We start from the raw sequence: 12,732 nt of genomic DNA on the forward strand, positions 1-12,732 counted from the left end.
TGCCAGGCAGTAACGACGGAGAACTTGTGGGGCTAGTTCGTTCATAACAGATTCAAAGAAAGAACTGCGTGAACGAGACATGGACGGTGAAGGGAACTACGCTTTTGTTTGCCTCTTCACCGTTCATGTCCGTCTTGTTCGCGCAGTTTACTTTGAATCAGTAACATCTGGCTTTCGAAGCATTGTGTCACTGCACGATATGCACCGCAAGGAGCTACTGGGATCTATGATCATGCTCGCACAGTGCAGTTGGGATCCAGATTCACCGACTATGTGTGACGCTCTGCCGTCTAGAGCAAAGCGCTGCCGCAAAGCAAAGCGCGGAGGCCACACGATCGCTGTTTCCCTTTAACAGCGGACTGTACTGTACTTCGTGTAGGCTACAAACACATCTAAAACACGCTTAATGTTTTCGGCCGTCCCTTCTCAAGTTACGTGAAGATAGCACGCGGAAATGCATTCAGATCAGTGTTTGCGCGTACGCCGCGGCTGAACCTGACCTCCCGACTACCGCTGCCAGGTCAGCATACGCGTTCACTCAGAATAAAGTGCCAAATCGAGGGAAACTGTCGAGTGCAATAATCTGGCGCGTATTCCGTTCCTTCCTTACAAAGCATGAATTCCCGACACTTTTAACAGCAGGCAGATGAGATTCTTAAATGTTATTGCCATCGCATATGCAATCTGCCCTGCTACATTCAATACTCAATTTTGTTTTTTCTGTGTGTTCGCATGCAGGCCAACTTACACCCAAATTTGCTTCACTTATGAGTATTTTTCTATGTGTTTTTGTATGAAAGATTGAAACTGATTAACATTGGAGGCATTTGTTTTGTTTGTTTCAGACAACCGCACATACAGTCACCCTGATGCAGTCACTGCGTGGTCAGAGGACATTCGTGACTGGCCATGTGTGAATGCTGCAGACATCATCTTCTATCTTGTGGACTCGAAAGCATGCGATTTACAACAGATGAAGAACTTTCGGTCTCTTGAGTCATACAACTACTTTCAGAGTGGATGGGTGGGGAAAGTTGTTACACACAAGATATCCAGTGATCTGTGTTACGTGAAAGGCACAGTAAGCCCATCTCAATCTGTGAGTGCAACACCAAGGACTGCTTGGGCGTCTGTGAAACAACAAGGTGAAATCGTAATGGCTGGTTGTACTTGCATGGCAGGAAAAGGGAAAGCATGCAGCCATGTCGGTGCAGTATTGTGGAAAATCGAAATGGCTGTTTCGAAAGGCTTAACCACAACATCTTGCACTGACTAGGGCTGCATTGCGGAACAGTGGCACAAAACGCAACGTCCAACCAGCCATGCTTGATGACATAACTTTCAAGGTGCAAATACAGGTTGTAGATGATCCTCCCTCAAAGCGCCAACGACCATCATTTATGCCAATGACCCGGGAAGAGATCCGCAAATTTCATGCGGAGTCACCGTTCCCCTACCTGTTTGATACCCCAGGTAATTAGAATTGACAATATCCTAAATAGCTTTAACACTTTCTACATTTATTGTCAGTATCTGACTTGTCTCTACACGGACTTGTCTCTACACGGCCTTGCAATTAAAAAGCTCGAGCACTGCTGAGTGATACCAAAAAGCACAAGTGCAAGCATTTGTCCTTTCTTGTTCTTCTTTTGATATCTCTGGCCGTCATAGAAACTGAACTCTGCATGATAAATTTTGTAATAGTTGCTGGTTGAGGTCTCGACAACTTTGTTGTATGAAAACAAGAGTGCTTTTTTGAGAACTGGTATGTAAATAAAATATATCCTGTAGTTTCATGATCACGTAATACAGCAGGAAAAACATTCACCCCACTTAAGGCTAAGGGGTATAAAGCGCCATAAGAACAGTATCTAAAATTGATGTGAATTGCACCTCAAGAGTTGCTCCACTAAAAATTATTGGGAAACGACACTCAAACTGGTTCCTTGACATATGCCTTGACGGACAAGGTGGAGAGGAAGTGAAGTGGTAGGCTGCTGTATAATTTCAACCACATAGATAATTTTATGTGCACTAACACTGCACAGCACACGGTGCCTTTCTGCAGTCTGACTCACCACAAACTAGTTTTAGGGCATGTTTTAAGGCTTAATCTACAAGAGGATGAAACTAGTTGCATGTAGCTAAGTCTCCCATATTGACGATTGCTTGCCTGTTTGAGAGGAAGTCTTTAACGTAGTTGTATGCTCTTTTGCCCGGTTTGATAGCCTGTAACTCCGCTAGCATGGCTTCGTTTTCTAAATTGTCGAAGGCTTTGGTCAGATCCGACGGCTCTAGTATCTTTAGCCGGGAGTATTGGGGACCAGAATGTGTTCTTTGAGCTGCAGCATGACGTCCTGCGTAGATAGATTGGGTCTGAAGCCTACCATGGTTGCTGGTAGAAGCTCGTTTCCCTCTATGTGCTTTGTGAGCCTGTTTAACACGCAGACGACATTAAGCTATGGATAAAGAAAGGCAGCGACGCGGAGGTAGAAGAAGCGTTAAAAGCATTGGCCAACATAGTAACCGAAGTTGCTAAAAAAAGCTGGACTGGCCTGCTCTCCTTCCAAATCCGAGCTGCTCATCATCCCCCCCCCCCCCTGGGCAGGGAAAGTCATCAAAACATCAAACTAAAGATAGACAACCTTGGCATACGAATGGTCAAAGAAGTCAGGATCTTGGGAATGCGACTGCAAAGCAATAGGCAAAACTCTACCTTCATCAGAAATATGACTAACAACGTTGACCAAACAGCTAGGCTCATCAAGAGGGTCACCAGCAAAAACAAAGGACTAAAAGAAAAAAGAAACGATAATGTTAGTGCAAGCCTTTGTGCTCAGCCGCATATGCTATGCACTCCCATATCTCAGACTCACGCAAAAGGAAAGAAATAGGATAGACGCTCTAATACGCCGGGCATACAAAACGCCTTTGAGACTACCACCCAACACCCCAACAGCTAGGCTCATGGGTCTAGGCGTAATAATTACGGCGGAAGAACTCATTGAGGCGCACTTGACAGGGCAGATAACACGACTCTCCAAAACTGCAGCCGTCAGAAAAATTCTAGAAAGTGTCAACGTGAAATGCAGGCCGAACTCACCTCAAATCATGGATCTCGATGGGGAAATAAGGGAACGTATTATAATACCACCCCTTCCAAAAAACATGCATCCCTCTCACAACAGCAGAAGGAAAGCCCGTGCGGCAAATATGCACAATAAACTTAAAGACGACAGGTCAGCGCTGTATGTCGACGCTGCCGAGTACAGGCACAAAGAGGCATATGTTGTGGCTATAGCTGACCACAAAGGAGACTGCATAGCAGCTGCGACCATACCAGCGAAATGTCCGGAGAAAGCAGAAGTAGCAATAGCATATGCCATGTGCATAAAAGTCTCGCCGGAAAAGACCATAATAAGCGACTCAAAAACTGCGATAAATAACTTCATAAAAGGCAGAGTACATTCCCCAGCCGCAAAACTAATTAGCAAATACCGCCCAAAAACTCGAGTCAAAATAATATGGGCCCCCGCACATTCAGGCCTCCCAGGAAACGAAAAGGTCAACAACATAGCCTGAGAACTAACTATCCGGGCAGGACCAGACGCGTTCTCAAACCACGGGGCCAGCTCAGCCAGGGACCATCTACTCACTTTTAGGGAAATCACGACTTTCTATCAAAGAAGCAGATTGGAATATCCCCCTCCCAACCCCACGCAAGAGCAAGCAACCACTCTCAGGCAGCTCCAAACGCACACATTCCCATGCCCCGCAATATTAGCCAAAATTTATCCAGATACATGGTCTGTTCTGAAAGTAGTAGGACTCATTTTTTAAAACAAAATTTATTCAAGAGAATAGTAAAAACGATTACAATTTTTCAACGTAGCACCCTTCCGCACCTACACGCTGCTGCCAATGCGTTTTACAATTTTCGTACGCCTCCAGGAACGCCTGGACCGGTATGCTGTTTAGCTCCCTCGTCACGGCCTGTTGAACCACCTCAACCGATTCGTGATGTTTCCCCTCGAGCGTCGATTTTATTTTCGGGAATAGAAAAAAGTCTGGCGGGGCCAAGTCGAGGTTGTAAGGGGGCTGAGGCAGCGTTGCCGCCTTGTGCTGGGCAAAAAATCGGGGTCCTCATTCACATGAAGAAGATCCTACCGGTTGGCCTTTTCCTCCTCTGACAACACTCCCAGCACCAACTTCGCGCAAGCTTTCCTCATGGATAAGTTTTCTGTCACGATCTCAAAAACTTGGGTTTGAGGAATGCTCAAGTCATCAGCAATCATTCTGATACTCATCCTACGATCACTGTTAAGTAAATGTTTCACTCGCTACACATTTTCGTTGGTCTTGCTGGTCGAAGGGCGTCTGGAGCGGTCGTCTTCCTCCACTCTTTCCTTACCTTCTCGGAAAAGCTTGTGCCACTAAAAAACACCTGATCTACCCATGGAAGCGTCACCCTAGGCCTCCTTAATCATGTTGTGAGTCTCTTTGCCCGTTTTACCAAAATTTACTCAAAATTTGATCGCGTATCGCTGATCCAGTAAACTCTCGACGATTCTGCGTGACGAGACGTTTCGACAGGGGTTCACAGTACAAGCGACCTCCTCTCTTCAACGGCCGAGAGCCGACTGCCGATTTTCCCCAGCATTCCCAATATCCCCCTTCAACGATCCTGCACGCGCAGACCACCTCTCGTCCGCCCGTTCGCCCAGGAAAAAATCAGTCCTACTACTTTCAGAACAGACCCTGTATATACTCTGCAGAATGCAGAAGCTGCGGAGAGTATGCTACCCTTAACCACATCATGTGGGCCTGCAGTAAAAACCCTTTAAGCGGAATAACCACAGAGGAGCAGTGGAAGACCGCGCTGCGCAGCTCGGACCTGTGGCAGCAAAAGTTACTCACAGCGAGAGCTGATCAGGTCGCCGAGATCCAAGAGATCAAGGCCACTAAGCGACAGTATAGCCCGCCTGCGCCAGAAGAGAGCCTTCCTCTTCAAACAATATAGATAAAGTTTATTCTTCTCTCTCTAGTTGCATGTAATTGATTTGTGATGTCTTGTATTTTATGCAGGCACTCTTATGTACGAGACATTTCATCCACAAGTACAGGAGCAAGTGCCTCCACCACCAGCCAGTGATGGAATTGAACATGGGGATCACGGTAGCGAAAGCTGCACGGTGTGCAATGATTTCTATAAGAAGTATGTGGTGCTGTCACCCCGTGGTGCTGAGGTGCTACAGACAGAAACTGCTACACAAGCAACGCCGCTGTGGTTTTTTTCCCGCAAGCTGCGTTTAACTGCGTCCAATGTCAGCAAAGTTCCGAAAAGGGAAAGCACAGGATGCGAGAAGGCAGCAATGAGGATGCTTTCGCCCAGTTTTTCTGGCAATGCTGCCACCAAGTATGGCAAGCAGATGGAGCCTGTTGCCCGTAAACAGTTTTCAGAAAAGACTGGGCTGATTGTAAAACAAACAGGGACTGTGGTGAACACTGAGCTGCCGTGGCTTTCTGCCAGTCCTGATGGAGTTATTGAAGGCATGGATGCCATTCTTGAAATCAAATGTCCCAACATGAATGACTGCGTACCACTAATCAGCAGTGGCAAGTATGTACGTCTCAACAAAGAGGCAGAACTTGTGCTCCAAGACAGTGGGCCAAATGGCTATTACAGCCAGGTCCAGTTTCAGATGTTTTGTACAAAGACCCGGGTATGCTTTTTTATGTATGGAGCGTTGAAAATGACGTTATTGTTGAAGTGCCTTTTGATGACAAGTACATAACACAGACTTTACCACGGCTGAAAAAATTTTATTTTTCAGAGCTCCTTCCTCGATTGTCAGATTTGCACGCCAGTGGTAGAATGGATGTACTTCATCGGTACAACCATATTTGCTCACTCTAGTTAAATGCATACATCTACACCCTTTTTAAGGAATACATGGCCCAAGGGGTTTGCTTCTAAGCCATGTTTTGGGCTGTCTAGCACATTAAGGCATTCCAGGTTCTTGGTTTGGTTTATGGTGGCTTAACATCCCAAAGCAACTCTGGCTTTGTGGGACGCCATAGTGAAGGGCTCAGGAAATTTCAACCACCTGGGGGTTCTTTAACATGCACTGACATTGCACAGTACATGGGCCTCTAGAATTTCACCACCATCGAAATTCGAACAGTGCAGCCGGGATTAAACCCACGTCTTTTGGATCCGGAGCTGAGGGCCATAACCACTGAGCCACCGCGGAGGGCCAACCTCTTGAGGGGCGACGACAAGAGGTCCTCTCCCATTTGAGCGATTTGTACCTCTGTCAACGCAAAACAAGTCATGTTGCAATGTGCAGAAGCAAATATATTTTGGGCCGTGTTTTTTTTCTTGAGTACTGTGCATGGCCTTAGCAACTGTAATCAATTTTTAGATCCGCCGGTCTGCTTTGCTTCTCTAGGTTGTCAGTTGTGTTGTGCAGTCCATCTCCACTGTCAGCATGCTTTTGAATCAAAAGGTTGGATTGGAAGTGCTAACCTTACCAAATGAGATGCAAACACCAAAATAATGGCTACTGGTGAACCAATAGATACTAGTTTTGTTAGCAATTCTGTGTGTTGGTCTATGTGTTGTGAAACTGATAACAAATACTCTGCTTATTCAGTCTGTCTGAAACGAAATATTGTTTCACTGTTTGCACTTCAGTTGTTGAGCCCTTTACTAAGCGGCACCATGACAGTTCACTCCGCAGTTTATTTCCTTCAGTACCAGCTCATGAGCTGGCTCACAGATATGAAAAAGTGTGTTTACATCTCGATGTAAACAAATGTAATTTAGGAAATAAAGGAATTTCCATTAGACAGCATGCACTAAAATTATGCTAGCCTGCAGAGCATTGGAAGAGTGTGCAGCATACGGTCAATGCACACCTGGTATGACGTCTTGTCTACCCTAATTTAGAAACTGCCACTGTCAATGCGATCAAGCAGGCTGATAAGAACCGAATAAAATCAAACAGCAATAATTTTTTCAAGTTGATTCTATAATCACTATATGCTTTTTGTCTACTGCTTACAAGGAGACTTAAAAGGCCTAGTCATTTACTGATGAAAATGCGCAGAGAGGGCTATCACATTCTTGCTTCTAATGTGTACACACTATCAGACGTCTTGGCTCATATTTAAAGCAGATGGTGGTTCCACAGTGGATTCCTTGAGGCCGCCGCTCTAGTTCCTTACGGTGCTCACTTTGATGAGAGTCTAAATTAGGGTAGACAAGACGTCATGCCAGATGTGCATTGACCGCATGCTGCGCACTTTTCAATGCTCTACAGGCCAGCATAATTTTAGTCCATGCTGTCTAATGGCAATTCCTTTATTTCCTAAATATTGTTACGGGGAAATACTATCTACATTTATTTACAAGCCGTAGGTGAATAGTTCCTAGCAGGGAGCACCAACGCGAACAAGAAGCACCATCAACCTCTTCTTCTTCGTTCGACCCTTTCGCGCGCGAGTTCACTTCGTCTTCCACTTCCACTTCGTCGTAACATGACCCCCGGCGGCACAAGCGCCGTCCCGGCGCTAGGTCGATGATAGAGGAGCTGCGTGGTAGGGCTTGAGGCGCGTAACGTGAACAATATCGGTGGATGGTCTACATGATGAGGATGCAGGTGTATGAGGAGCAACTTCATACGTGACGTCGGTGACCTGACGCAAAACACGATAAGGACCATGGTAGGGGGACAAAAGTTTCTCAGAAAGACCGACGCGGCGGGAAGGGGACCACAGAAGAACGAGCGACCCCGGTTCGTACGTGACATGGCGATGGTGATTATCATACAGAGACTTCTGTGCTTGCTGGGACGCTTGTAGCCGAGTACGGGCGATTTGGCGAGCGTCTGCAGCTTGAGCAATGGCGTCACGGGCATAGGCGGTGACTGGACGGTCAGCAGATGGGACGAGTGTATCCAAAGGCAGGACGGCGTGTCTCCCGTATAAGAGATAGAAAGTAGAGTAACCAGTTGTGTCATGCCGCGAGGTGTTGTAAGCGAACGTGACGTAGGGCAAGGCGAGACCCCAGTCTTTGTGGTCGGGGGAGACGTACATAGACAACATGTCTGTCAATGTTCGGTTCAAACGCTCGGTTAGCCCGTTGGTCTGCGGGTGGTATGCTGTGGCAATCTTATGCTTGGTGGAACATGAACGCAGGATGTCGTCAACAACTCTGGACAGGAAATAGCGTCCGCGGTCTGTGAGTAGATGACGAGGGGCACCATGTTGCAGAATGAGATTGTGCAAAAGAAAGTCTGCCACATCGGTCGCGCAGCTCGTAGTCAATGCACGGGTGATCGCATACCGAGTGGTATAGTCTATGGCTACTGCCACCCACCTATTTCCGGATGCCGAGGTCGGGAATGGTCCAAGGAGGTCGAGCCCTACACGGTGGAACGGTTCCACAGGCACGTCTATAGGATGCAGGAGACCAGGAGGTGGTGCCGAAGGCTTCCTCCTGCGCTGACAGAGGTCGCAAGTGGTGACGTAATGCCGCACTGTACGGTATAATCCTCGCCAAAAGAAGCGGCGCCGTATCCGGTCGTAAGTTCGTGCCACACCAAGGTGGCCAGCGGCAGGCAGGTCATGGAGTTCTGCAATTATAGAAGACCGCAGCTGCTGGGGATGACTAGAAGGAGGGAGGGCCCGTCAGGACGGAAGTTGCGGCGATAGGGGATGTCCTTTTCGGTAACTAAGAGCCGCAGGGACCGCTTCGAGCTTCCAGATCTGAGGCCCTCGATGATGGTTTGCAAATAAGGGTCTTTGCGCTGCTCCTCGGAGATGTTGTGTAGATCAGAAATACCAAACAGGGAAGGAATATCGTCAGTGTCACTGAGAGCAGGTGGCTCGACAGGGTACCGAGACAGGCAATCAGCGTCTTGATGGAGACGTCCGGACTTGTACACGACAGTGTACGAATACTCCTGAAGGCGTAGCGCCCAGCGGCCAAGACGCCCGGAAGGGTCTTTCAGCGAGGACAGCCAGCAAAGGGCATGGTGGTCCGTGACAACAGAAAAAGCACGCCCGAACAAGTATGGCCGGAATTTAGCAACAGCCCAAACCAGGGCGAGGCACTCACGTTCGGTAATGGAGTAATTTCGCTCGGCAGGTGACAGCAGGCGGCTAGCATACGCAACCACGCGGTGTGGGCCCCGGGAGCGTTGAGCCAGCACGGCTCCGATCCCGTAGACACAGGCGTCCGTGCGGAGTTCAGTAGAGGCCGCGGGATCAAAATGTGCCAGAATTGGGGATGATGTCAGCAGGCGGATAAGCGTGGAAAACGCGTGTTGTTGATCAGTGCCCCAGGTAAAGTCTGTTTCGGTCTTCAGGAGGTCAGTGAGGGGACGAGCGATAAGAGCAAAATCCTGAATAAAACGGCGAAAGTAGGAACACAGCCCAAGAAAACTGCGCACGTCTTTCTGGTAATGTGGACTAGGGAAGTGTTGCACCACTGCAATTTTTGCTGGATCAGGACGTACACCGGAGGCGCCGACGAGATGTCCAAGAATGGTGAGTTACCGGTGGCCGAAGTGGCATGTGGACGAGTTGAGCTGTAGCCCAGCCGTACGAAAGACAGTCAGGATACTCCTGAGACGGTCAAGGTGCGAGGCAAATGTGGGCGAGAAGACAACAACATCGTCAAGGTAGCACATACATGTAGTCCACTTAAATCCGCGAAGTAGTGAGTCCATCATCCGTTCGAAAGTAGCTGGTGCATTACAAAGTCCGAACGGCATGACTTTGAACTGGCATAAACCGTCAGGTGTGACAAAAGCTGTTTTTTCACGGTCCTGCTCGTCAACGGTGATTTGCCAAAAACCGGAACGAAGATCAATGGAAGAAAAGTATTGAGTTCCGTGGAGGCAGTCGAGAGCGTCATCGATCCTAGGGAGTGGGTACACGTCTCTTCTTGTGATGCGGTTCAGGTGGCGATAGTCGACGCAGAAACGCCAACTGCCGTCTTTCTTTTTAACAAGGACGACCGGAGAGGCCCAAGGACTGGACGACGGTTCGATGATGTCCTTAGCGAGCATCTTTTCGACTTCCTGTTGTATCACTTGGCGTTCGGAACTGGACACCCTATAAGGCCGGCGGTGCAGAGGAGCGGCGTCACCGGCGTTGATACGATGCTTCACAATAGTCGTACGAGCCAAAGGGCGGTCATTGAAATCAAATATGTCCTGAAAAGATGCCAGAAGATGGGTAAGCGCCTCTGCTTGGTCGGAAGAGAGATCGCAAGCGGTCATATTGGCAAAGTGGTCAGGTCTCGAAAGAGCTGTGACATGATTGGCCGGAGAGGGCGATACACAGTTTGTGATTGCGGAGATCACGTAGTCGTCGGTGGGGGACACCGTGGCGAGGCACATGCCTTGAGGAAGCGTCTGGACGTGCGTACTGAAGTTGAGAACAGGCAGACATGCGCTGTTTGCCGAGACTGTGACAACTGTATGGGCAAGGGCAACATTCTTTGTGACGGGCAAATCAAGGACAGGAGTGATGATATACTGGCCATTAGGAAGAGGTGGAACAGATTTAAACAATACGTAAGTAGCGGCTTCAGGTGGCAAGCGCATGAGCTCGGCAGTACAGAGACGGTGCACAACTGGGGCAGGTGGGTCTGAGAGGAACGGTAGGTCCAACTCAACAACACTTGTAGCACAGTCAATAAGGGCTGCGTGCTCACCAAGGAAATCAAGGCCGAGTATGATGTCATGAGGGCACTGATTCAGAACGGTAAAGAGCACGGTGGTTTGTCGGTCAAAAATCGTCACACGAGCAGCACACAGGCCGAGGACTGGGGATGTTGTGCTATCGGCAACTCGAACAACGGCTGTAGCAGCAGGCGTCAGTACTTTGCGAAGGCGGCGTCGTAGGTCGGAACTCATCATAGAAATGTCGGCGCCCGTGTCAACCAGAGCAGAGACGGCAACGCCATCGACTTGTATGGTCAGTAAATTGCGCGGGGCACGAAGAACTAAGCGAGGATTTTGGGCCCGGGTCGTCACTGCAGCATCACCTCTAGACGCTGCAGAAACTAGTTTTCCGCCTGTGATCGTCCGTAGGGGCCTGGAGAGGAAGCGCGTGGTCGTTGCGGCGAACGGGACTGGCGGCGCTGTGGGGATGGTGAGCGGCTGAAGCGGGGCGGCGAGACGTCGGTGGTGGAGCTTGATGGGTCCAGGGGTCGCGAGAAAGAGCTTGAGTCTGCAGCGTCGGGGCGATAAGGTGGGGTCGAGTAACGGGTCCGCTGGGAGAAATACCATCGACTACGGCAATGACGGGCGATGTGGCCGACACGGGAACAGTTGAAACAGATGGGCCTGTCGTCAGGCGTACGCCACTCGGAGGAGTTGCGCGGTCCAGGAGCGGTGTAAACGGGCCGGACAGGGTAGAGAGGAGGGACTTCGGGTACTTGGGAGGGATGAAGAGCGGCGACAGAGTTTAAACCTAAGTTAGCGATTTCCTGGCGCACGGCGGCTTGAATAAGTGGAAGGTTCAGGGGCTGGTTGGCTACGGGTGTTGGTAAGGGAGCCGGAGCAATGGCTTCCAGTTCACTGCGCACAATACGGGTCACGGTCTCAGGTGAGATCGGCTGGTTACGAGAACAAAGATCTTGGCAGGACGAAGACGCAGCCGTGTTGGGCAGGCGTGCGATATGCTGACTGATCCGTCGGCTTTTGGCGTCCTCGAAGCGGCGGCATTCTTTTATGATGTCTGCAATCTTGTCACAGTTTTTGTAAACCAGCAGATTGAAGGCGTCGTCTGCGATGCCCTTGAGCACATGTCCAACTTTGTCAGCCTCACTCATCTCTGTATCTACCGTGTAGCACAGAGCCAACACATCCTGAATATAGGAGACGTAGGACTCCGTGGATGACTGAGCGCGACTTGCGAGATCTCGTTTTGCGGCAAGCTGCCGGCCGAGCGGTTTGCCGAAAAGGTCGATACGTTTCTGTTTAAAGTCATCCCAACTGGCCAATGTCTCTTCGTTGGTATCGTACCACTTGAGCGCCGTGCCCTTAAGGTAAAAAACGGCGTTCGAAAGCATGAAAGTTTGGCCCCACCGGTTGTTAGCGCTGCAGCGTTCATACTTGCGAAGCCAAGTCTCGATGTCAGCGTCGTCGTCCCCAGAGAAGGGTCCAGGATCACGAGGGTGAGTGAGGACGACGGAGGACAACGATGCTGCCGAATCTGGAGGAGTTGTTTCCGTCATTGTCGGCCGTGGAAGGTAGGTCGGGGGGGGAAGGTAGCGTCCACTGCGTAGTTCCGTCTTGTCGCACCTCCAACAAAGATGTTACGGGGAAATACTACTTACATTTTATTTATAAGCCGTAGGTGAATAGTTCCTAGCAGGGAGCACCAACGCGAACAAGAAGCACCATCAACCTCTTCTTCTTCGTTCGACCCTTTCGCGCGCGAGTTCACTTCGTCTTCCACTTACACTTCGTCGTAACAATATGCAAATTTTCCTCTGTTTTAGGTCTACAGGTCGCTAGACACCCTGTTTAATGAGAGCAGGCTTAAGATTGCGCAGCCCTGCGCAAACAAAAACCATATCACTAATTGTTTTTTGTTTATGTGATTGGGAGCGCCTGTTTAAAGATGCTGTAGTTCTTGATCCTGTTGATTGCACGCTCCACATGAATGCGGACAGATGCAATGCGTCTTGTGGCGGTAACTTCCTTCTCG

The sequence above is a fragment of the Amblyomma mixtum genome, chromosome 3 (genome assembly GCF_055824585.1).
Source record: "Amblyomma mixtum isolate Tamu chromosome 3, ASM5582458v1, whole genome shotgun sequence".
In the NCBI taxonomy this organism is placed as follows: domain Eukaryota; kingdom Metazoa; phylum Arthropoda; class Arachnida; order Ixodida; family Ixodidae; genus Amblyomma; species Amblyomma mixtum.